The sequence below is a fragment of the Danio rerio genome, chromosome 12, assembly GCF_052040795.2.
Source record: "Danio rerio strain M-AB ecotype USA chromosome 12, GRCz13ab, whole genome shotgun sequence".
Taxonomy (NCBI): Eukaryota; Metazoa; Chordata; class Actinopteri; order Cypriniformes; family Danionidae; genus Danio; species Danio rerio.
The window spans coordinates 34976909-35003544 of record NC_141032.1 but is presented as its reverse complement, the minus strand read 5'-3'; the positions used below and the strand labels follow the sequence as shown (position 1 = coordinate 35003544).

At 35.4% G+C, this 26636-nt stretch overlaps 1 protein-coding gene and 1 long non-coding RNA gene across 37 annotated transcripts in view; one reads left to right on the top strand and one right to left on the bottom strand.

Moving 5' to 3' along the window:
• The window catches only part of rbfox3a (RNA binding fox-1 homolog 3a), an 886893-nt gene that overhangs the window by 668718 nt on the left and 191539 nt on the right, over positions 1-26636 (bottom strand). The gene's annotated exons all lie outside the window — the stretch shown is intronic.
• LOC147841439 (uncharacterized) lies at positions 9175-19878 on the top strand. Its single transcript, XR_015504332.1, has 4 exons — positions 9175-9323; positions 9358-10598; positions 15562-17081; positions 17438-19878. It is a non-coding gene; the product is annotated as an uncharacterized LOC147841439 (long non-coding RNA).

Genomic DNA, 26636 nt, shown 5'->3' with positions numbered 1-26636 from the left:
GAAAAAAATAGCTTAAAAGGGCTAATAATTTTGTCCCAAAAATAGTTTTTAAAAAATTAATAGCGGCTTTTATTCTAGTCAAAATAAAACAAATAAGACTTTCTCCAGAAGAAAAAATATTATCAGACATACAGTGAAAATTCCATTGCCCTGTAAAACATAATTTGGGAAATATTTAAAAAAGAAAATAAAAATCAAAAGGGGGCTAATAATTCTGACTTCAACTGTATATATATATATATATATATATATATATATATATATATATATATATATATATATATATATGGCCTGTAAATATTTCCCAAATTATGTTTAACAAGGCAAGGAAATTTTCACAGTATGTCTGATAATTTCTGATATATTGTTTTTTTCTTCTAGAGAAAGTCTTATTTGCTTTAAGCTAGAATAAAAGCAGTTTTTAAAAAAAAAAAAAAAAAAAAACATTTTAAGGTCATTATTATTAGCCCCTTTAAGCAATATTTTTTTCGATAGTCTACAGACAAACTATCATTATACAATAACTTGCCTAATTACCCTAACCTGCCTAGTTAACCTTATTAACCTAGTGTCACTTTAAGCTGTATAAAAGTGACTTGAAAAATATCTAGTCAAATATTATTTACTGTCATCATGGCAAAGATAAAAAAAAAAATCAGTTAATAGAAATGAGTTATTAAAACTATTATGTTTAGAAATGGGTTGAAAAAAATCTGCTCTTTGTTAAACAGAAATTGGGGAAAAAAATAAACGGGAGCTAATATTTCAAGGGGGGCTAAACATTTTGACTTCAACTGTATATTTATATATTGTATGTGTGTATGTATGTATGTATGTATATATGTATGTATGTACATATTGGCAGGTTCCAGTAAAAACCTGAACCACTGGCCCGATCGGGCAGGTAGAAAAAATCTTGGACCCTGTAGTAGTAGTAGTATTAACAATGTAGTGTTTCAATTTGAAGTGCGGAAAATGGCCTGTTCTGTCTGCTTTCCGAATTAAATTTAAGTGTTTATATTAATGTTGGATTCTCAGAAAAATTTGCATATGCATGAACTGATAAAAATGTCTTTCAGGGTTCTTCGTAAACTAATCAAAAAGACGTAAAGGCCAAAACACAATCATTAATTTCTCATCAAAAAAAAAAAAAAAAAGCTAAAGGCTTCAATAAAGTGTCAGACAAGTGACCGCAATGCTATTGTAGAACATTGTAGAACATCATAGACTTTCAAGTGGCTAACTGATATTAAAATGTAGAAGCCACACAAGGAAAGCCAAAGCTAAGTGTGTCTAATCAAGATGAATGAATCTGTTCCACAAAGCCTCCCAGCGGATGCGGCTGTACCCGCGCCCTCCATACTTCACTCATTAATTACCGTGAATTAATGGTTTTATCCACACCAAGTAAATAAAAGATTGTCACCCAGGCCACAAATCGAGTACAGCTTTTATTAAATACTGTGAAAATGTCAGCCGGTTAGAGGCAAATTAAAGAGACAAACAGATCAAACTGCATTGCAATCAGAAATAATCTTCATGTTACAAGATTAAATTACCCACCGCATGTTCCGCAGAGGCTCAACATGCATTGTTCTGCTCCAACGTAATTCCTAGACGGTAATCAGCTGCAACCAAAAGCCTGCAGTCACTTATGGAAGCTTATTTCCATCAATGGGAAATAATGAAATGTGCAATCATAAAAAAAAAAATATATATATATATAATTTTAAATAACATTTTTTTAAATATTAGCTTCTATTCAGTTCTAGATTAAGTTTGAATCTCGCCATTTTGAACCAAACATAAATATATATATATATATATATATATATATATATATATATATATATATATATATATATATATATATATATATATATATATATATATATATATATATATATATACTGACTTTTTTTCTGATTGATTTATTTCTTGGTATTCTGAATTTATTTTTCTAGCCATTGCTATTTTATCACACAATTCATCAACTTCCCTGCTCAAAATTCCAGCAATTCTGACATGTTTCTTGCCATTTCTATTCCATTTATTTCTGGTTTACATTTACAATTTCTGACTATTTCTAGGAGTACTGAGTTTATGTCTTAAAATTCATAAAGTCTTAAAATTCAGTTTCAGGTTTGTATTTTACAATTCTGTCATTATACTTCTATTTAGGAGTTTATATCTTGGAATTCTCATATTCTTTCCTTAGATGTCTTAGTTTGTTTCTTACTGTTTTCATGCTATTCTAATTTTATAGAGCATTTCAAGGGATGTAAACAAAAACAATGGTCCCAACGGATTTCCTGTTTTACATTTTTAATTTCTATAGCTTCAGAGAATCTAAAAAGAGCAACATGTTGATAAATTACTTTTTTAAAATGAAGTTATAATTTAACGGAATTGATCTGGTTAAGTACAGTTGTAGTCAGAATTATTATCCCCGCTTTGAATTATTATTTTTTTTTATAATTTTCAAATGGTGTTTAACAGAGCAAGGAAATTTTCACAGTATGTCTGATAATATTTTTTTTCTTCTAGAAAAAGTATTTTTTGCTTTATTTAAGCTAAAATAAAAGCATTTTTTAATAATAAAAAAAAAAACATTTTACGGTCAAAATTATTAGCCCTTTAAGCTATATTTTTTTGATAGTCTACAGAACAAACATTGTTATACAATACCTTGCCTAATTACCTTACAGAAGCGTCTTGAAAAATATACAGTAATACATTATGTACTGTCATAATGGCAAAGATAAAATAAATCAGTTATTAGAAATGAGTTATTAAAACTATTATGTTTAGAAATGTGTTGAAAAAATCTGCTCTCCGTTAAACAGAAATTCTGAACAAAAATAAACAGGGGAGCTAATAATTCTTCAACTATTTGAAATGGTTTAATAACAAGCAGGAAATGTTCATGAGCCAATAACATGACCACATTGAATTAGTCTATATCTTGGAATGCTGACTTCTTTGCCAACAAATATGAGTTTACATCACAGAATTCAGTTTTTCCCTTTTTTTAATTTTGCATTTCTGCCATTTTAGCTTTTATCTTTAAATTCTGCCATTTTTTAATGCAGTTTCAAATTTGCATTTCACTGTTCTTTAATTTTCTTTATCTTATGCTTTTTTTTTTGAGATTATGATTTTGTGCTTTGTAAATCCAAATTTGTTTCAAAATGATGTTTTCTTGCTATTTCAAGTATTCACGATTAGATATTGCCTGACGCTATTAACAGTTTTGGCATGCATAGGGTTGTTGGAGAAAACCCTAAGCCTGGAGATAATAGAGCCCGGGGCTCCCATTAGGTCAATTGGCAGGTAAGGGGATCCGAGATCAGGTATAGGTCGCAAGAGCTCACCATGGTAAAAGGAGGAAAAGGAGGAGATGAAAGGTGAAAGGTGAAAGGCAGTAAGGTAAAATCGGTCTATTTATTGTAGACTTGGATCAATCTGATTGGATCATTAGTGATTACAGATGAAAGACCAGCCACGATCAATCATATCACATGCTTCTCTCAAAAAAGGTTAGTAAAACGTCATTCCGATGTTATATATATTTTGGGATGCTGACTTTTCTTCCCCACGAATCATACAATTCAGCTTTTTCCCCATTCTCACAACTCCAAATTTGCAATTCTGCCTCATTTCTATCAATTTTGAAATTATAGCTTGTAATTCTGATATTATTTCTTAAATACAAAGAAATATATATTATAGATTGACAGATTCAAAGTAAAATTAGCTCATTGTTAAAGGAAATTTGCCAAAAAAATTCTTTTCTGCCTTTCTCCAATTAATGAATGAACCGGCGAAGGCGCATTAACTAGCCAAGGACACTTTACCTAGTGGACTCCATTTCCTATGTCAATATTAGCACAAACAGAGTGAAACATGCCAACGCAGAAGCTACATCCTCTTCATTTTGGTGCCAGCACAGTCATTCCATCTGTGTCATATTAGTGCTATAAATCATTCTTTTCAATCCTCATTTGTATGTCTTGGCTCAAGGTTATGAATTTCTGAAAGAATAATGTACGTTAATTACATTTTTGAGTGACAGCTGAAGAATTCCTTCATTCAAGCATGTTTACCGAGTTGGTCGGCTCTCCATGGAGAGTAATGAAAATGAGCTCAAACAAAACCAAAGTCAATTTGAAGTTGCCCTAGCACTTTGAATTCATTTGCTAATTCGTCGTACGCCAAAGCAAACTGTTAACGCGCCGTTCAAACAAAGCCTTTTTGCAAATGACATGAAGAATTCATTAGATGTTTTGTAAGTCATTGTGACCGTTTACTGAAGTCAAGACAAGGTGACTTCTGTTTTCAAGTTTACAACGGCAATGTTTAGAAATGCTAGAATGCTCTTTTCCTGTATCGCTCCACCTGAATTATTGTCTATTAGTTAGTGACTCTAAATCAGCAATAGGTACAAGTAGGAAATTCTTGCAGGCTAAAAATGCTCTCACACAAAGATTAACAGTTGTCATTTTAACACTGAAGAATCTAAATTATTCTAATTTAAAATAACTACCATGATACACACTCAAAACACCTCCATAAAAGATTTCTACACAAATCTTCTCCATTACTTTTTTGCAAATGATTACCTAAATATGGTAGACATTATCCCCTTTAACTCTATTTTCCGGAAGGGGTTCACTCTCTGTTGTGAACAGGCTCTTTTTGAAATTTCCAGTAAATTAATTCTGCTAATTTTCCGAAAAGAGAAGTTGTGAAATTGTAATATTTTCCGGAAAGAGAAGTAACATAGGTAATTTCCCTTAATGCTGCTCTGTGTGAACGCAGAAGGAAAATTGTTGGAAAGAGCGCGTCCCTAACATGATGTGGACTTCTGGTCCAATCAATCAGACAAATTCACATCCACGCTGTTTATGAAAATGAACGGGTTTTAATCCTTCTCCCGACACATTTATCAGCTGCTTGTTTATCATATAGCGTTAATAATATATGTTCCTTCTTAGTCCCAAATGTGAAAAAATTGTTCCTTCATATATTTTTATCAATTTTGTTCACAATATGCATCAGAATTTTTAATGTTATCATATGTGTGACTAAAGCTGTTTTAGCTATGGTTAGCGGTTCTGCAGGATAGTAACGATAGCAGATAGTTATTTGGTCCATCTCTGGGACAAAAGCAGCAACATCAATACCAAAATTTAAATAAAAGTAATACTATTAAGAAAAAGAATGAACCCCTTCATGTTTAATACAAGCAAGGCCATTTAGAGCTCATTTTTGGTTAACGATGTAAGAATTTAACATTATTTTGAAATGGAGGTATGAATATTTAATTATACTGTTAAAATTGTGGTATTTTTCCACATATTCACTGGTATCACTGTGTAAAAGGGGCTACTGTCATTTTGAAATAACACATTGTATAATAATTTAGTTTTTCAATCAACAAAATAAAAATCGAGAAAGATCTGAAAACATTTATTTCACATTGAAAAAAAAAATGATTTTTTTTTTCTCTTGGAAATCTGACTTATTCTAACAAATATAAACTTTAATTCTAATTTAATAACTACATTAACTCTTCTGAAGTTAAAACATCAGTATTGTGTTGATTAATAAATTAACAAGTATGTCTGAAAACATCTTATTTTTCATTTTCAGTTGTCTTGAATGTTTCTATAGCTGTATTTGAGGTAAACAAAACAAAACAAAATAAATAATAAAATATAAATTAGTAACATATTTATCCAGCAGGCACAGGTTGTCAACATGGCATCAGATTGACATTGTACCCCAACATTGTGGGACGTTGCATTTTGTTTGGAAATAAAAATGTGAATCTGTGACTTTAGATTTCAATAACAAGACATATTTTAATAGCAGTTTTCTTAAAACGTGTTTTACAGCAGAACTTCACCAATCTTTACAGTTTAATGACTATCTATATTCTGAAGGTTTTTACAGAATTTCGTTTATACATAATTTGCCTGATTATACGCACAAAAAGCCATCATTTTTTTTCTTTTACTGTCTGTTATATAATAACATATATAAAATAAAATTGTAAAATAAAGTTATAAAGAGAGATTCCCCAAATCCCCCTGTAAAAATGTTTGACTTTGAAATAATTTGTAATGCGATATAAAATAAATAAACAAAACAAAACAAAATAAATAATACAAAAATTAATTAGTAACATATTTATCCAACAGCCACAGGACGTCAACATGGTATCAGATTGACATTGTACCCCAACATCGTGGGACGTTGCATTTTGTTTGGTAATAAAAATGTCCAATGCCAAGCAGATGTCAAATATTGGTTACTTTCCAACTCAACCATATATCAACATCTAATGATTGTACAGCTTGACGTTGTGTGAATGTAACCAAAACGACATCTATCAGACATTGAAATTTGGTTGCCATACCTGACAAATACCTGTCAGTATGATGTTGGTTTAAGATGTTGGCTTAATGTTGGATTTTTGTCACTTTCCAACACAATCTAAACTTAACCAAATATCAATGTCATTTCCCATTGTTATTAGGCTTTAAAATAACATTGACATAAATTTAACATAATATTACCACCTTATGACATTGTGTATCTGCTGGGTTATAACATTTATTTAGCATGTTTTATTTTATTGTACATTTTTCAATGTATTGTAATAATGCAGATGCGATAATTGTATAACATTACTGATAAATATATTTAAATAAAAAACGACAGAGTTGCTAGATAATTTTTTGTTAGTGTTATGACAGACAGGCAAATACTACCATTAAAAGCAGACGGTATATCCCATGTGCCAGCTTGGGATATTAATACCATTGGCTCACAGAGGTCACCTTTATTTGAGCAGTGTGAGAAATATAGACTTATTGAGAAGGGCTGGGTTGAAGATTAGAGTATTGATTTTGCAAGGCGAAAATCAGGGTGAGTGAGACCTGTGAAAGCAAGCAGGCTTGAGAATGCAGCTGTTCATAGAGACGGTGTGACACTTATGACATGTTTTTCTCTTGAGTGAATATGACAAGGAACAATAGCCCTCTATCTACAGTGAGGTAAACTGAACATGCTCACCTCCATATCTGCTTATGAAACCCACAACAACCTCCATTTCCTTGAAGACAAAGGGTGACTCTTTCTATCTAAAAACTTTTATTTTCACTGTAAATTCTGAGATTTTAGCTTTGTTTTTGTTTTCTTTTTTTTTTACTCTAATGTACAGAAAACATCCAAAATACACTTTTAAGTTTGTCACAATTCAATTTGACTGAATTTGTGACTTTAGATTTCGATTACAATACATATTTTTACTGGGAGTTTTCTTAAAATGTGTTTTACAGCAGAACTTTGACCAATCTTTACAGTTTTATGACTATCTATATTCTGAAGGTTTTTACAAAGAATTTTGTTTATACATAATTTGCTTGACTATACACAAAAAAGCCATATTTTTTTTTTTTTTTACTGTCTGTTATATAATAACAATATAACATATATAAAATAAAATCGGAGTTATAAAAAGAGATTCCCCAAATCCCCCTGTAAAAACGTTTGACTTTGAAATGATTTTTAATACGATCTAAAATAAATAAATAAAATAATTTTAAAAATGTAATTTTAATAATGATAAAATAAAGTATTATAAACCTTACTTTAGTATTCAATTTTTTGCATACATAGTGCACAGTTGATTAAACAATGACCCATAGTCATATTTAAATACAAAATTTTTGTAAACTTGTAATGAAAAGAAAAATATTTTCAATTTCTAATGTAACCAATCTACTGGAGAAGTATGGTGACAACTATTTATTTATGCTTCTTAAAACATCATATTACTCTGTAGTGTCTTCCCTTAATAGACAACCAGGCAAATTTCTGACCCAAAAAATTGCAAATACTGTACTAATGATATCATCGGGGGGATCATGTGAGCTCCAATATCTCCTCATCTAAATAAAATTTGCATTAAATTGAACTCAGCTCAACTTTGTCCCATCATTAAAAGTCAATATTCTTTATGCTGCCAATGCCAAATCCCATTAAAAATGAATGACTTCTGGTTTCACTGTCACTGCAATTCTCTTGGTTAAAAAGTGTGAAAAACCCTTCACTTTTTTGGGGGTGGGGTGCTGCAAAAGGTGTTTGCAAATAATCTGCTCTATCAACTGAAGCAGTTTAGTTTTAGTGAATTACCCTTGGTGTATTGTTTGTTACTGGAGGATGAAATATAGCCTGAAATATACAGTATAGACAAAACATATCACAGAGTGTTTGATGGACCAAAAAAAGGAACGTAAAATAAATGGCACTATCTTAACACAGTACAAGATTGATGTGTCTGGGGTTTGCAGAAAAGTTCTCAAAAGTTTTAAACTTGCCTTTGGGCACAGGTGAATATAGTTCTTCTGCCAGGTCATCAATAATGAGATGAAAGAAAAAAATATATAATATAATATAATATAATATAATATAATATAATATAATATAATATAATATAATATAATATAATATAATATAATATAATATAAACACCCATACACACTCATTCACACACATATGTACACTACAAATAATTAGCTTGCGCAATTCACCTGTACCACATGTCTTTGGACTGTGGAGCAAACCGGAACACCCGGAGGAAACCCAAGTGAACTTCTTGCTGTGAGGTGACAGCACTACCTACTGTGACATAGTGTCACCTATAATATAAAATAATATAATATAATATAATATAATATAATATAATATAATATAATATAATATAATATAATATAATATAATATAATATAATATAAATAGATTTTTGCTCCAAAATAGCAATTTACTTACAGTATATATTTACATTCAACATGAATTGAGCAAAATGGCAGGCAATAGTGACCGTACTGTGAATGCAGCACTTCATTTCAAACAAAGACCGAAGGCAGAAGCTTACAACAGGCACATGGGGAAAGGCTGATTTAACAAGTCAATTTAGAATTAGTGTGCTGCCTCAAAAAAAAAAAAAAAAAAATTTTTAATTAATTAATTAATTAATAATAATAATAAGTTTATATAATTTTGTTTTACTCAGTCTTTTGAGAGTGGCAGAGAAGAAGTTAGATCCACTTCTTTTTCTGTGTGCCATCAGCCAAAACGCATTGTCCATCCATTTTTTTTTTTAATTAACAACTATTTTCCCAAATGTTCAATGAATTGCTGTGTTTTAAACTTAACAATGTCAATTTTTAAAAAAAAGTTAAACAAAAACCTGATGGATGGATGGATAGAACAATAGATAATACGATGGATGGATGGATGGATGGATGAATGTATAGATAGATAGATAGATAGATAGATAGATAGATAGATAGATAGATAGATAGATAGATAGATAGATAGATAGATAGATAGATAGATAGATAGATAGATAGATAGATAGATAGATAGATAGATAGATAGATAGATAGATAGATAGATAGATAGATAGATAGATAGATAGATACTGGTGTTTGTTTGATAGCTATTTTAGATTCAACATGCTCAGCCTTTCAACATTGACATCTGTCCACACAAATCCCTAATTTGCATAGTGCAATTTCAGAAGTTGAAATTAGGACCATCATGGCTATTTAAAAGTCCCATATTTCACACTCCCACTCGCTGTCCTAAGAGACTAATAAATAATACATGCCCACAAAACACGTGTGTCCTGTCCAAATGTTCTCAGCACCAGGTAACACAGCCTTCACAGGAAGCCCCCTGCAGTTTGACCCTGCTCCTCGTGTCAAATAAAGAGGGGACAACAACAACGTAGCACCCCTCATCTTGCCCTATCCGCCCTCTTTGCTATCCTGTGCCAGCAGCCTTTGTGCCAGGCCCCCGATGCCCACAGCAGATGGCGGAGTGGGCGGCAGGTACTAGCCTCCTGGCACCGCAAACATCTGTTATCATTACCAAATGCTAATTGCCATCAATCAAGACAGCACCCAAGTGCATTTATATGCAGGGTTCATAAGCGGAGGTGTGTGTGCGGGAAAGGGGGAGGCAGACATAAAAAGTGATGTCTAAATTTCCCTCGGAGCGATGGCAGGGGAGCACACTGTGGTAAGAAGAAGCTAAAGGTATTATTGAGGGTGGCAGGGTGCTCCCCTTGTTAATGTGAAGCCTAAGAGCAGAGCTATGAGCCGCTCTTCTCTTCATCAATAATGTGCCCTGTTGTGCTCCAACATACCAAGTGCAGCTTAGAGAAAGGAGGTGAGGCTCAGGAGATGTAAAGCGCAATGAGGGTTAAACACTTGTTTCTATGAATAATACAAGGACACAATATGTAGTCTGATGTTCAGAAAGCCACTTTAAAACATCTAATCAATAAACACGACATTAAATGTTCTCAATGAAGAATGCTAATATGACAACAAATGATTCAGTTAGCTTTTTATTTATACGGTTTACATTTGATTCAATATCAACTAGTAATCAAATTTTCATTTAGAATTTTAAGATTTGCAGACATTCATTTATTTTCTTTTTGGCTAAGTGCCTTTATTAATCTGGGGTCGCCACAGTGGAATGAACCACCAACTTATCCAGCATGTGTTTACGCAGTGGATGCCCTTCCAGCTGCAACTTATGACTGGGAAACATCTACTCACACTCATTCACACGGACAATATAGCCTACCCATTTCAATTGTACCGCATGTCTTTGGACTTGTGGGGGAAACCGGAGAACCAGGATGAAACCCACGCGAACACGGGGAGAACACACAGAACTCCACACAGAAATACCATCTGACCCAGCCGAGGCTCGGACCAGCAAGCTTCTTGCTGTGAGATGATCATGCTACCCACTGCGCCACCTTTATTGATTAGAAGTAATGGTAACTCAAACACTTGTGTCATACGTTCCCAGGACTACATTTTTGAAAATCGGCAAATATGTAAGTTTTCTAGCAGTTTTAGTTTTCACAAATCCACAAGAGGGCGCCGTGTACATTTTTGACAATCTGAAATACGTTACTTGGGCATTTTTTCTCATACGTGCCATTTCTTGTAAATCCACCAGATGCATCTGTGTACATTTCTGCAAATATGAACATCCTTCATAACAGAGATGCCAGTCGGCTTGTCATTTACATAATGTATCGGGTTGATATCAGTTGACGCAAACAGCCCTTACCTAAACCCAATCAAAAGGGTTTTCGAAAGCAAACTAGAAGAGCATAGCCATTGTTGCCGCATGCTTGTACCACAACCGCACGCTGCTTTATTGGGATTTTGTTTTTACCTGGTTTGTGGAACCATCCTCTGCTGGACTCGAACCCCAGTCCCGCTCTGCTTTGCCTCTCAAGTCTGCCGCTATACCATCCAGTCACACCAGAAAACCATCCATACAGAGGTAAGAAGTCAGTGGTATCACTCGTTTTACACATAAAATGCAGCCATATGTCACCTCAAGCACATATTTTTTGTCCACAACAATGTACACCAGTACATGTTTTCCCAATGAGCCTGTGTTGATGAATAGACTGTTCAAAGAGACAAAGGGGCAGTTCACATGACAACATTTTCATCCAAAAACTGGAAACTTTTCATGCCTGTTTGCTTAAAAACGTCAATTTCCCAAAAACATTTGAGAGCTTAAACCCGGCTGATTTGCCATTGTGTTCACATGCTCAACAGAAATGACTGTGATTGGTTGTGAAGGTCATCAGTTCACCGACTGCTGTTTACTGAGTGTAACCACAGATACAGGGACACTGGAGTGTTTTAAAGCTGCAATTCATCAGCGTATCGCTCGTATGTCAGCTTAAAGACATACCAGCTGATCAACGAGACTTTGAAACACTCCACTATCCCTGTATCTGTGGTTACACTTAGTAAACAGGAGTGAGCTCTGTGAATTGATGACTTTCACAGCCAATCACAGTCATTTCTGTTAAGCACGTGAACACAATGGCAAATCAGCGCTGTTTAAGAACGTTCTCAATAGCGCTCAAATGTCAGCAGGAAATAGATCATTTTAAAACTTCAGTATTAATTGGTGCCGAATTCCAGTATCACATGACAGCCCTAAAAATGAAAAACAAAAGTCTTTGAAAATGATGAAATCACATGCATGCATAACATGCATTTAGTGAGGCAAGCACAAACAAACAAACACAACAATAATGGAGTACGTGGTACAGTAGTGTTGCTGCTCAAGCGTTTTTTATGCTTCATCAGCAAATAGAGTGGATTTCTTCACATTACAACCAACAGTTGAGATGCATCTTACACACAAACACACACACACACACACACACACCACGCCCAATTAAAGATAAGTTTAGCAAGGTGACAGAGTCAAATTCTGGCCTGGCATACGTAATACCAGCCTGATCTCATGAGAATTTATTTATTTTTTTAACTATTTCATGTTTTATCAGTTTAGTTGCGTACAAATTAGTGGTGGGTCGTTATCGGCGTTAACATGCTGCATTAACGCTAGACTCTTTTTGTGCATTAAAAAAATATATTGCTGTTAATTTATTCTCAAAGTTGGGTTGGTAGCTGGGTCTATTCTACGCAAGCTATGAAGACTTTCACCTTGATATTTTACTGCGGATGTGTACCTGACTGGTGAGCCGTCTGACAAAAAAAAAAGTGCCCTTCTGAATCAAATCAGCAGGATGCCCTTCTGGATCTTTCACTTACTTAAAAGACACTACTGACTACGTTTACATGAAGATCTATAGACTAGTTATTTGTCTTAATAGACAATAATATAATTAAGGTGTTTACATGAAGTGCTTTCCTGTAAGAGTTTCCTGTAATTTTGGATGACTTTAACTGCGGTTCAGCAGTTTCATTGTAACTCATGAATTAATTTATGCCCCCATGACAAACTGGGGTATAGTACGCAAATAAGGAGTAAGGACTGGTGAGAGTGTTATGAAACTTAATAACGTACACCAAATGAAAAAAAAAACCAAAACTCTTATTTCGGTGAGTGTGTGTGTGTGTGTGTGTGTGTGTGTGTGTGTGCGGCCCTTTACTGACAGCCACATGTGTGGATCTTGTCGGAAAATATGGCAAAATGTCCTACATGAAGGTAATAGTTTGATCGCGGTGTTTACTTCAATAATGCCACTAATATATACTCCATGCATACTCCATGTCTTAATTACATTTCTGTTTAGTTCAGTTAAGACTTTAGTCAGTTTAAGGTAATCAAAAATCACTGTTTCAAGCTTATGTAGGACTACAGTTCAAAATTCATGTCTAACTGAATAAACAGTGTGTAAACACAAGTACATCTTATTGAACATCATTTATTTTCATCACTAATTATCATAGTAGAACAGTTTCTCAAGCAGTTTGTGATGCATTTTGGAAACAGGAGATGAGCCTCTGGTCTAATGCGCCACCTGGCAAAAACACATTCTCAAGACCTATATTTAGTCATTATTTGGGTAGCACACATATTCTGAATGCCTTCTGCAAAATCCAAATGAGCCATTTAAATCTAGATTAATTACAAGATTACAATAAAATGAATCTAGATTAAAGAGTTTTTCTTTGCCCACCTATAGTATGAATTCATATGAGTTCAGTTGTACGGAAATGTATGATTTTTAAAAGGAGACGTGGCAAAAAAAAACACCCCTTATTTCAACCATCATTGGGGTATAAGCAAATTATACTAAATTGTACAAAAGAGAGAGTACAAATTCATAGGAATTGGCCACTAAATCAAAAAGTTACAAATTGCCATGCGATAGCGTTAATGATACTTTTTCATAATAATTTTTAGCCATTGTTACAGATGTGTAAATACAGATGGTTTTATACATGATGTAGAGTAAACGTGAAACTTTGTTTAAAACGGGAAAAGATAAGAATCCCTTTGTCGTCTATGTCAGTAGTGCTTGGCTCTCATCAGAAGTAGAACAGTGCATCAGCCATGTCTACTATACAGAGCCACTGATTATTATGAGTTCTGTAGATTTAAGTCCAGTCACACACTTAACTCTCGTGCAGCTTTTGTCCACCACATCTTTATACGCAAAAACGTAAACACAAAAAATCAATTAAGCACGCATCAGACTTTCATTTAGTCAGCACTGGCGTCAATTGGATACGCTGACCCTCTGCCATGTGCTTTTTAAATTTTTTTATTAAGCAAAAAAATTAGAAAGATGTTGATATCTTCATGACGCGAGGTAAACTAGTCTATTAATTCTGCAATCCATATTGTTACTTTGCTAATGCTCTAAAATGGCAGCTCACTGACTATTTCTTTAGCAGTGAATTAAGACACTGAAGACAGCCGGTAAAGCTGGACTTCCGCTTTACTGTGTCCTAACTCTGCCACGTGCAGGCCAGCAGGTGGGTGTGCACTGGCACCAGCAGCCCATGCACGGTGTGAGGGCCCGGACCCCTTGAGGGAGATGGTGGGCTGACTAAGCAGCGCTCTCTTGGATCCATGGGCCCGAGCTGGTGCCATAATGCCACCTGCGCCAAAGAGGAGCGTTGCGGCCGCCGTCTGCTCTAACAGTCCATTCTCAGCCACCCATATGGCTGGAGCCTCGGGGGATCGCGATGCCAGCGGGGCGGAGGGTGAGGCGGTTCATTTATCTGAACATCACAGCTTTAGCAAATCACATACATGAAATTACACGCTTCATTGTTTTGTGTCCATATCATCCATTTTATTGTTATCACTACAACTTGTAACTTTGTACAATTTGGACTCATAATGTCCATTTGTGTTGTTATTGTAGCTGTTGTCTTTGTCAGACACAGCTGGCCTATGTCACAGGCACATCTGTGTCCACTTAAATTGCTCTCTGACGGGTCGCTAAATAAGTGCTGGACCACACAGTTCCCATTTTGCTCCAAAATTCAAGCCCAGCCACCACCATAAACATGTAAGCTAATAAACACAGGCTCTATAGCTGTAAAAAAAAGCCACATTAAAGCCTGCAAATGGCACTCTTGACTGAACATCTGTTAAGTGACATGAAACAACCTGATCCTGAAAAACACAGCAGGGACTGCATAAACTTACAATGGCGTAATTTCTGTCAATTAGATTCTCCCACAGAAAATTAAACAATCTCACTCCGTTGCACAGCAGCATTAAGAAACCAGCTTGGAGCCAAGTTCACCAAAAGTATCAATTAGTGAAATTCAGTGACAACCTATAGCAATTGTTTTTCTTGCAGGAATTAGAGCGGAAGCACTGTATGTGTTTAAAAACAAAACAGCCATGATTTATCAGGATGTAACCAATCAAAATAGGTGACGAGGTGGTGCAGTAGGTAGTGCTGTCGACTCACAGCAAGAAGGTTGCAGGTTCAAGCCTTGGCAGGGTCAGTTGGCATTTCTGTGTGAAGTTTGCATGTTCTTCATGCGTTTACGTGGGTTTCCTAAGGGTGCTAAGGTTTCCCCCACAGTCCAAAGACATGCATTACAGGTGAATTGGGTAGGCTAAATTGTCCGTAGTATGTGTGTGTGTGAATGAGTGTGTGTGGATGTTTCCCAGAGATGGGTTGTGGCTGGAAGGGCATCCACTGCGTAAAAGCATGCTGAATAAGTTGGCGGTTCATTCCGCTGTGGCGACCCCGGATAAATAAAGGGACTAAGCCTAAAATAAAATGAATGAATGAACCAATCAAAATTGATAAATAATGAAATACATTAATAATGTATCAGAAATAAAGCCTGCAACTTTACTTAAATTAAAAGTAAATTAATGTAAGCTGTTATTTATAAAAGAGCAATTTTGTTTTATATTATCAATGTAATCTATTCTATTTAATATTTGTGAATCATATGTTGAAATTGCAAAACAGGAAAATGCATGTAGTCTTATTGTTTTTAATTAAAAAATGCATGAATTATGAAATTGAAAATTGATTCATAATAAGAGTAAATGTGTGGAAAATATGTTAATAAATGCAAAACAGAAAAACTGTTATCTTCTCTGTTTACATTCAATTACAAATGACATGAATCATGTAAATGTTAAAATTTATAAAAATCAAAACGGAGACATTTGACCAAAAAAAAAAAAAAAAAAAAAAATCTAGTAGTTTTGGAGGCATATCTAGGCAATTATTTATGGGTTGGCATGAAAATGATGATGGGATGGAACACTTAAGCAAACATTGTTGCATGGTTTTCGTGGGTTCAATGAGTGCTATACATGTACTGCTTGTACAAATTTGCTGTTTAGTAACTAGCAAGTATTCACCTCGAGAAACAATAAGGAAAGGTTATTTAAGTCTAATAAATAGTCAAACAAAATTCTCTGTAAAGTATATCAGTAATTCAGAATCTTGATTTGTTGATAAGTTGATCCTCAACTTAATTTCACCAAAATTAGCTCCAGTAATGACATATATTGCTTCAGTTTAAGTAGACTATAAATTTGTTTGGATGGCCATTGCCAAGGTAAAAAGTTTGCTGTATTACTGGCAACAAATAACAGGTTTGTATAGTTTTATTTCACGCAGCATGAATAGTGAATTACAATTTATGTTTTACATAAACGTTTCATGAATGTTCATGAATTTTAGTGTGACTTCCACTGTAAATGAAGCTAATTAAACTTAATCAATGTGTTTCTTGCAATTTGCAATGAAATAGCATATAGTCTACAGTGTTTTAATTGCTGTTGTGCTACCTACAGATCTGTAGAATGAGGGTAATTATGCTGCTGCTTTGATGGCGTTTGACATTATTTTACATAATATTATAATCATTGCGTTTTCTTTACAAATAAGGTGACAATCTCCTCACTTTAACAAACTCTCCATGCACCTAACTTTGATTATAGCCTGTTGGTTTACAGTAAGTGCCATGGCTTGTATTGCCAAATATTACAGCAAAAAAACAAAGACGATCCCCCAAAACTGTAACAAAAAGTTCAAATAGTGTACATTGCAAATAGGATACAGAACCACTAACCTTAAATTTCATCTTTTTACTTTACTAAAACCCAAATTACTTTAATAACACTGTCATTATTAGTATTAACGAAAAGTCCAACAAAACAATGCTTATAATGACTATATCTGGCAATATGAAGTAGTGGATGCGGTAAAGTCTAGATCGGATATGCGGCCGGCCGGAAGTGCGATATGCACATTAATAAAGCAGCATTTTTTTATGACACTGTATAACAATAATTAATATTTTTACTGTACTATGAGGGTTGGGTTTAGGGTTGGGGTGGGGGTAGGCGTTAAAAAATAAATTTTATTGGGTAATTTAATAGATAACATAACTAATACTCGGTACAACTACAGTTTTTACATTACTGTGACGGTTGGGTTTAGGGTTGGGGTGGGGGTAGACGTTAATAAAATAAAACAAATAAGAAATTTAATAAATAATAGAAATAATTCGCGTTAACTTCCGGCAGCAAACGTATCCGCTCTAGCAACAACCAGTAGAGGCTGTGGCTAAGTGATTCACTAAAACAATGCAGTTTATAAGAGTTGTTTGTATGCTTTAAAGGGGACCTAAATAGTTATAATGCAACAGTCTGTGAATATAATCAGCTTCTAATGGTACACAATGTATTACTTTATTTTATTTTATTTTTTTCTGAAGAAACACTTTAATTGACATTCACTCTTTGCACATGTAATCAGAGGAGGGAAACCCTGCTTATTCGTGACAGCATAGGACATCTTGTGCAACAATCTGCCACTATGCTGACACATAGGCATTTGTAGCTTCTCCCTCTTTTTAAAAGGGGACTGGGAGCACAATCCTATTTTGATTTAAAGTGAAAGTCACTGAAACGACACAATTAGGATCAAATATTAAAAAGGGCAGTTTCAAAGAGTTATAAAACATTATGTGTGGGGTATTTGGAGCTGAAACTTCAGCTACACACACTAGGGACATCAGAGACGTATTTTACATCTTGGGGCATAATAGGTCCCTCTTAATAAAGATTTATTTTCATTAATTATGGGGTATGGCATTTTTATCTTCTTCCAATTATGTGCCCCTGCTGTTAATTGGAAGAGAAAACTGATTTATAATTTAATACACTGGGTTAGCAGTGCTGAAGTGGCAGATGTGGTGTCAATGGTTTTTGTCAGTGTGGCAATTGTAACCCCGGTAGACCTGGCTGAGTGTAGTTTGCATCACAGAACAGTACTGATCACAACTGAGTTCATGGTTGAAAAAGCTTTTTTGATTTAAGTGCATGTCCAGTTGTTTTGACATTGATGTGCTGTTAGACCACTAAAGTAGACCATCCTAAACATTTAAGTTAAAATGGTTTCCCATCCAACAGCGAAGACAGAAGATTCAATATCAAATACTTGGAGGCACTTATCAATAATCTCGATCTCCATGGCAGTTAGCTTGTGACCCCTTCTAAACAAATCCATTTATCAGTCACAATCCACCAGTCAAGTAGCAATGCCTATATCTTTAGTAAAATTCCAGAAACATATCATCACACATTTGTTTTTAACATCTGAGATGGGATATGGCACTCTGTGTATGCACAAAAGCATATTCAGTGATCGATTATTATAATGTGTCTTTTCTGCCTCTCAACATGCAAACTTTGACAGTTAAACCACTGACCTAATTTCCGATTGTAGCACCTTAGGAACAGGAGAGTGAACATGAATAAAGTTGTGAGATGGCAGATTAAAAATGCAACTTCAAAGCCTGTAGGTGCAATTTAATTTTTAATATGTTTACAGCCTGCTGCAACAGCGCCAAATGTTGCAGCTTTAATTTTTTGTAATAATTATTTTTAGCTGTGCATTTGTGTGTGACTCTGTGTGTGTGTGTTCATATATCCTTATCCCATTACATCTGGAAGGCTGACACATTTAACTGTTTGCAATAGCTTCAGACTGTGTACAGTATATAGCACATTGTCAAAAAGAAAACAGCTTGCGACATTGCAGACTTAACCTGATTGTATTAATGAGAGAGCAAGGTTTAAAACATAAGATAGAACGATTGGCTCATCTTTGCCGAACCGCAATTGCTATCTGAGGACAAATGTGGGCGAGGTATGCCAGTTCCTCGGCATGGCTGTGCTAACAAAATCACCTTTATCCACATAGACAGGTGACAGCGTCAGCAGTTGGGCTGCCAGTGGAACAGGCTGTGTCTGCAAGCCATGCTGCGCCAAGCGTCCACATACTGTATACAGGAAAGAATGTATGTTTTAGTATGTGGAAATAATGCGCAGACATCCTGTTTATTTTGCACTGTTTAATAGCCTCTGAGCATAATAATGTTTTTTTTTAACATATTGTATGTGTGTGTGTGTGTTATCAACCGTGTTGCTTCTGAGTAGTTATAAGAGTGTCACTATGAAAATTGACTTTTTTTCCCCATTTAGAAATGGGCATTATTACAATTTTGGCACATACTGGTAAGCTGATAAATTACTTTCATTATAGCTAGTTATTTATTTATTTTCATTTTTTCCATTTCACAAAACCATGTAGCATATACATCAAGTACAGCGAGCTTGCACAGTCATATACTGTAGCTCTTTGTGGGTTTGACATTTCATTTAGTCACATTGCCACAATGTAAACCATGCATTTTTATTACTGGCCTCTCCTACTGTACTGGATTTTGAATCTGGAGATTCTGTACTATTTCAGAAAATAAAAAATAGCATACCACAGATATCACCAGAAAATTTCAACGATGACACTATGTATATGGACATCAATAATATATTATTTGCCTTAATCTTAATAAGCTAAGGTGTTTACATGAGTTGCTTTTTAAATGTTCCTTTCATGATCCCATTTTACATGTTATAGCACTTTTGATTAACGTCATTGCGTCACCACGCTATCCACAATTATCTGGAGTTTCAAGTAATTTTGAGTGCTTCATTTTAATTATTTCGACTTTAACTGCAGTTTGGTGCTTTCACTTTCATTCAGAAACATTTCATTCATGCCCCCATGACAAACCGAGGTATTGGATGAAGACTAATGTTTTTAACGGAATTTGATACAGTATGCTGTATGGGGGAAAAAAAAACTCTGCATTTCAGTAGGTGCAGAGAATAGTGTCAAACAGCTGTGTGTGTATAAAATGTCCTGTCACAAAACAGGGCGAAAAGTCCTACACGACGGTAATAGTTTGATTGCGGTGTTTACATGTCTGTGCTGCACTTCAATAATGCAACTAAAACCGGCCTACTGCACATGCATTAATTCCATTTCTGTTAGGCTCGATACTGACTTTATTCAGATAAAGGTAATCAAAAATCGCTGTTTACATAGTAGACTTTTAATCAGAGTATTGTCTAAATCATTTTCAAATCGGATTATCGGTGTCCATGTAAACGTACTCATTGAAGTGTTATCTCATAAACTATAAACAGATACTTCGATAGTGAGAAAAACATTCTTTGTTGCTACAATGCAAGTGTTTGTAGACATCACTACTTTATGATTTATTTCAAGAGTTCGCACTTAGCTGATGATTGGTAATAAGCTAGTTTGGCATGCTTTCCCGGGAGAGAGCCCCGAGCTCATGAGAGCCTCGAGCCCGGAGCTCCCTCCCGTTGCAGGGCAAGAGGGGAGTTTTAGCTCGGGTAGCATCTTCAAGACGAAGATGACTAAAGGTAAGATGTTTGGTTATTTATACTAGTTTAGGAATCGTCTGATTGGTGGTTCGTACATTAGCTTGACTCGGGGCCAGCCGTGTCAATCATTAGCACGTGATTCTCTTGAAATTAGTTTATGAATAAACTTCACGTTGTGAAAATAATGATAATGAGATTTGCTAAAGATATATTTAACAGTGCCGATAAATTATTAGTTTGTATACAGATTAACTTCAAGTGTTAGACGGCATAAACGTAAAATTATGGAGAAACTCAAAAACAAATGTCCAACATCAGGCAAACCAGTAAACAAACAAACAGAAAAGTAATAATAGCTGATAATATGAGTTATTGCAGCTTTGAAAAGTTTTGCATTCAAACAGTGATGTACAAAACCCCAAAAATGTGTTTCTGATTTTATTGTAAAAATAAAGTTAAATAAAAAAATAAAATAAAAATACAAAAAATAATTAAATTAAATTTAAATTAAATTAAATTAAAATAAAACATGTTTAAATTAGTATATTTAAATAACAGAGAAATTAGCAGTGTCTGCTTTTTTCCTGCCATATGAGTAATATAAATTTAGCAAAACGGACACTTATATTCACCCACCATCCAAAAATCAAGCCACATCCTGTATGTTTAACCTTCTTGAAATTCTAGTCGTCTCAAAATGTCACATAGCAAAAGCAAAATGACATTCAAACAACAGCTCACACTGACTTTAATGCCAAAGTTAAGCATATCCCAATTGCTGGGCTGAGAAAAACTCCACCATATGGACAGAAGTGTGCCCATTTTAGCTCTACCTAAACTCTAAGCCACACATCTGGACAACCTTTCCTTCTAATTACCACTTGAACATGACATGCCACATAAAGGAATCCACCCAACACGGGACCACTGACCTGGGTTTACGCTGGAAGTATAACAATCTAAACCCTTTTTTCTCAGAAAGATGAGGGGGGAAAAAAAGGAAGTAATAAAAATATGTCAGCAAGAGAGCATGAAATGTGAGAAAAATGTGCCATCAACTTCCAACAGGTAGCAAACGCAAGCTTGATGACAAAAAGACTTTGTGTGCAAGAGACGCACGTTTCCAGAGCATCATGCCCTCGAGGACCCTCAAGGAGCGGCAGAGAAAACACAGAAAGATCTAGTAGTGCATGAACAAACATCTCTTTTCATGAGTTGTGTCAGTGTTTTCATGCACTAGATGGCATATTCAGCAAACAAATGATAACACGGCAAACTCACTTTACGTGCGGGAATCAAAGAGAGGCAATTTACAAGCAGAAGATCGGCTGAGGCAGCAAGGATAAAAACCCTCAAGAACAAGTCGAGCTCAATCTCTGCCAGCACAGGTATGTAATCTATGCAGCAAATGACAGGTCAACCCCCCACCCCCACCCCCAACAACAGAGTTGAGATTTACACCCATCCATCCACTTATCAAAAGTGTCATGCAGAAAAATAATCCTCCGACAAAAGAGTAATAGCACACTTGTCCTTCAACAACAACATCAACAAAAAAACAAAGTATTAAAAAAAGTGTTACTAAAATGAAGAGCTTTCAAAATAAATCTCCGGCAGGTTAATAAAGTTGTCATGCGCTGGGGTTTTATGAACTTAAAGTAAATAAAAAAATAAATATACCAAACATCACTCATGGGCATTTCATCCAATATGTTTATTTTATTACCCTTTTCAAAAAAAAGGTGACAATATGTAGCAATCAAACCTCTCCTCTGATTGGTCAATGCAAGTTTGAGATCAAACTATCCACTTAAATGCCACAATCCCATGGCTACCTGTGTCGAGCTCGATGAACTGTGCTGGCTCTGATGGATTTCACTTTAAGAGCCTTTAGAAACAGGCTGACAGGTCTGAGAAAGATGAATAAATGTCATTCATTGGAACTGTTGCGTTGATGTATTGGGGGGGGGGGGGGGGGGGTTGTTGTTTTATGACAAGGATGTGAGAAATACACATTCGGCTAAAACTCTTTCCTTAAATCACACGTATGACTCATAGGACTCATACTGTATGTATGAACTTGGAGAGAAAAACTCTGAATTTCTGCCAGTGACTAACACTGTACTCAAACCACATGCAATGCCAAAAGAGCTCCCGTTCATGTTAATCTCAGTTTTTCTATATTAACCAGCCGTGAATGTGACATGGTTAGGATAAATATGTGAGTCATACACAGTAAAACAATGAGTTATTGGACTTTTGAGGGTCACTGGGTTTCTGTGTCCCACCGAGTCCAAAATGTAAAGCATAACTGTATATTGTTCTGACAGGCTGTTATTGTGTGGTTTTGGCTTTCAGTGTGGAACAAACTAATTCTCATTGAAAGCTACTGTATAGTAAGATTAGAGTATAATACTTATGCACTAAGTTTTTGGCATTTTTGGCCTCTAAAAAATAAAGTGAGATAAAAGTGGAACTCATTTATTTTTCTTTGGCTTAGTCTGTTAATTCGTTATAGGTCGCCACATCAGAATGAACCGCCAACTTATCCAGCATATGTTTTACACAGCGGATGCCCTTCCAGCTGCAACCCAGCACTGGGAAACATCCATACACACTCATGCACACACACATAGAGTACAGCCAATTTAGTTGATCTAATTAATCTATAGCACATGTCTTTGAGCTGTGGGGGAAACTGGAGAACCCAGAGGAAATCCACGCAAACAAGAGGAGAGCGAACAAACTCCACACAGAAATGCCAACTGACCCAGTCAGGACTTAAACCAGTGACCTTCTTGCTGTGAGGTAACAGTGCTAACCATTGAGCCACCATGTAAAAGTGGAATTGTATCCAATTACATTTCAAGATTGGAAGACAGAAATTAAAAATGAGTGTCTATTAAAAAAGGAAATAAACAAAAAGGGGCAGAAAACACTAATGTAATAACAATTCCAAGTCTTATTAGTTGAATTTTATGTACTCTACAGTATTTCTTAAGAAATAAAACTAAAGTTAAAAGAAATTAATACTTTTATTTAGTATTATATCTTTTAAAAAATTATATGTACACCGGTAATAAATAAATAAATATAATTCATTAATTTTCCTTTGGCTTTGTCTTTATTTCAGAAGTCACCACAGCTGAACGAAACACCAAATATTTCAGCATATGTTTTACACAGCAAATGCCCTTCCAGCTGCAACCCAGTATTGGGAAATACCCATACAGTACATTCTCATTCACACACACACACACAGACTCATACACTACGGCCAATTCAGTTTACTCAGTACATCTATACTCCATGTCTTTAGGACTGTGGTGACCCACACGAACATGGGGAGAACATGCAAACTCCACATAGAAATGCCAACTGTCCCAGACAGGACTCAATGCAGCAACCTTCTTGCTGTGAGGTGACAGTTTTAACCACTGAGCCACCATGCCCCCATTAATAAATAAATAAATGTAAATTGAGCAGCACAATTTTCAGCTGTAAAAATAATAATAAAAAAATCTACATTAGCATACATTATTAACATAGTTTTTAAAAGATCAAGTGAAAACTTGGCCCAATCCCAATTCTATTTTTGTACTTATACCCCTTCCCTTTCCTGTTGGCCTTTTAAACAGAGTGTGAAGGGGAAGGGCTTCAAAATCTACCCCTAAATAATGGGACACCACTACAGCACCTGCACACGTCATCGCAATCTCTAGTTTCATATAAGATCAGACGATCGCGACTGCTGTAGTTATTTAAGTTGCATTATTTTTTGGTATTTATCTTCAGGAAATCACTAAAGGCAACAATATCATGTTATTATAACAATATAATGTGGCAATAAGATTGTAACTGTACTGTGCATTTACACTGTGGCCATATTTATCCATGTAAACACACAAAAACATTATTAAAATTGTAGCAGACACTGTTAAAAGCTCATTCTCAGCCACTAGGCTTTTCTGACAGGGTATCCGAGTGTCACTGAGTGACAGAACGCTGTGGGACTGCTGTACAGGAGTTATTATTATGAATTATAGATAGCGAAATTTAGCTGTTTTGATTTTGGAGGGGTTTTTTTTAAACATGATGATAAAACACAAATGAGGTTACGAATGTATTAATTAAAACATGTTTGGTTGTTATAAAAATTTGTAATGATCAAAAAATATACTAATTTGTGCATCTCCTAACTTCCGGGTGCAGCTATGCAGCCATTGTGACTGGTGTTTTCAGGGAAATTTTCTTACCCCTTAGTTTCGAGTGTGGTCCTGACAAATCTCTCTTCCGAGGGCTATCTAGCCCTTCCCCTTAGCCCTACGCCTTCAAGATAAAGAGAAAGGGGGACACCCCTAGCCCTTCCCGTAAATGTGCAATACGAGGGGTAGGGGTAAGGGGAAGGGCTAAGGGGTAGACTTGGAATTGAGCCTTAATCTTAAATACTAGGTGTAAAAAAATTCAAGTGAGCCTACATTACAATTTAAAATAAGACAAAAATCTTTCTAATAATATTTATTGTCATAACTGTTTACTGTGATCAATGTGTGCGGATTTGGCTGCCATTACTTCTGGACATCAATCTGGACATCAATGATACATTTGACACCTTTTTTCATACAATGACCCCTTTCTAAACATGCATAGCAAAGTGTAAAATTTAAAGAAGCAACACAACTACCCCACTGACTGATTTCTTGGCAAATCCATCAATAATAAGTCAATGCTCTTTGAATCTTTCTTTCTTTATCTTCTTTTTTTTCAATGCTCTACACTCTCATGAAGTTGCTATGCCATCTCTCATGCTGAGTTTGGGAAATGAGCCTCCCTATACCAATTTGTCCTGGACTTCCAGCCCACTGTCCCTGATAGACCACCTGCCCATGGTCTCTCATCGCTCCCATGCAGGGGGTGGCAGTGTCCTCGATGGGCCCTAACCCCCAAACCCCACTGCCTTAATGGCCACCAAGTTGCCCTATCGTGCCAGGCAGCCAAGCATGGCTGTGCTCCACCAGACGCCAACACTCTCTTGGAATGCTAATGACCTCTTCCATTCCCATCTTCCAGACACTGAGCCAACCCTTCCCCCACAGTCTGTTGTTTCCGTCAAACATCCATGCAAAGAATGACAGTTTGTAATAAACGGCTCATATTACGGGAATGAGTCTACAATGCACGTATTTGGGGGAAATTATGAGACTCAGACAAACATTTCAAGAGGGTCTTTTCACTGTGAGCGGCTTTTAGCTGGTCGTGCACTTGACTGTCGCACTGCGTGAGTTCAGTAGCTCAAGTGCACTTACAGACACTTCTTTCCCCACACCCTCACCCCGCCGCGTACTCGGCCTGAATGAGAAACTAGCATCCCCTTGGGCACATTCATTCCTAGGGTGACTGGAGCAAGTGGAGATTGGAGTCCGTATTTACTTAAAATGAGAACACATTTAGAATTGGAAGGGAGGAAAACAGGATCTGCAGCCAGTTGCTAACATACCCTCGATACTAATTCAAGTGGCTCTTGATATCATTCAAAGAGGTTCTTAAAAGCTGACTGTGTTTTTGGTGTTTGATGAAAGCAGTTCTTACACCCTGTGTTCAACTCTAAACAACTTTTTTTTTAGTATCATTCAATGCGAGTGTCATCTGTATTACACATGAAATACATGTGGAGCACATGTGAAGCACACATGGAACATGGGGTTTTGTCATTTTTTGTCAGTGCACATGGGTTAAGCTCATATTGTTTTTTTTTTTCTTTTCATAAATGTACTACTATTAAATTCCCACAAAAGACTAGCCCTCCTATCCAATAGTTTCTTGATGCTTAAAAAAAGCATTACAAACATGGTATACATATATATGTGCAGTTTAGTTATTAAATAGATTCATAAAAGCCTCTTCCTCTAACATGGATAATTAAGAATTTCATAGAAAAATACAATTAAATTACATGGTTTAATTGTTACACAATTTTATTTGTTCTTTTTATACATTCAGTGGACTTTATATATATCCTTATGATTGCATTCAGTTTAAAAAACACTCCCTTTTAA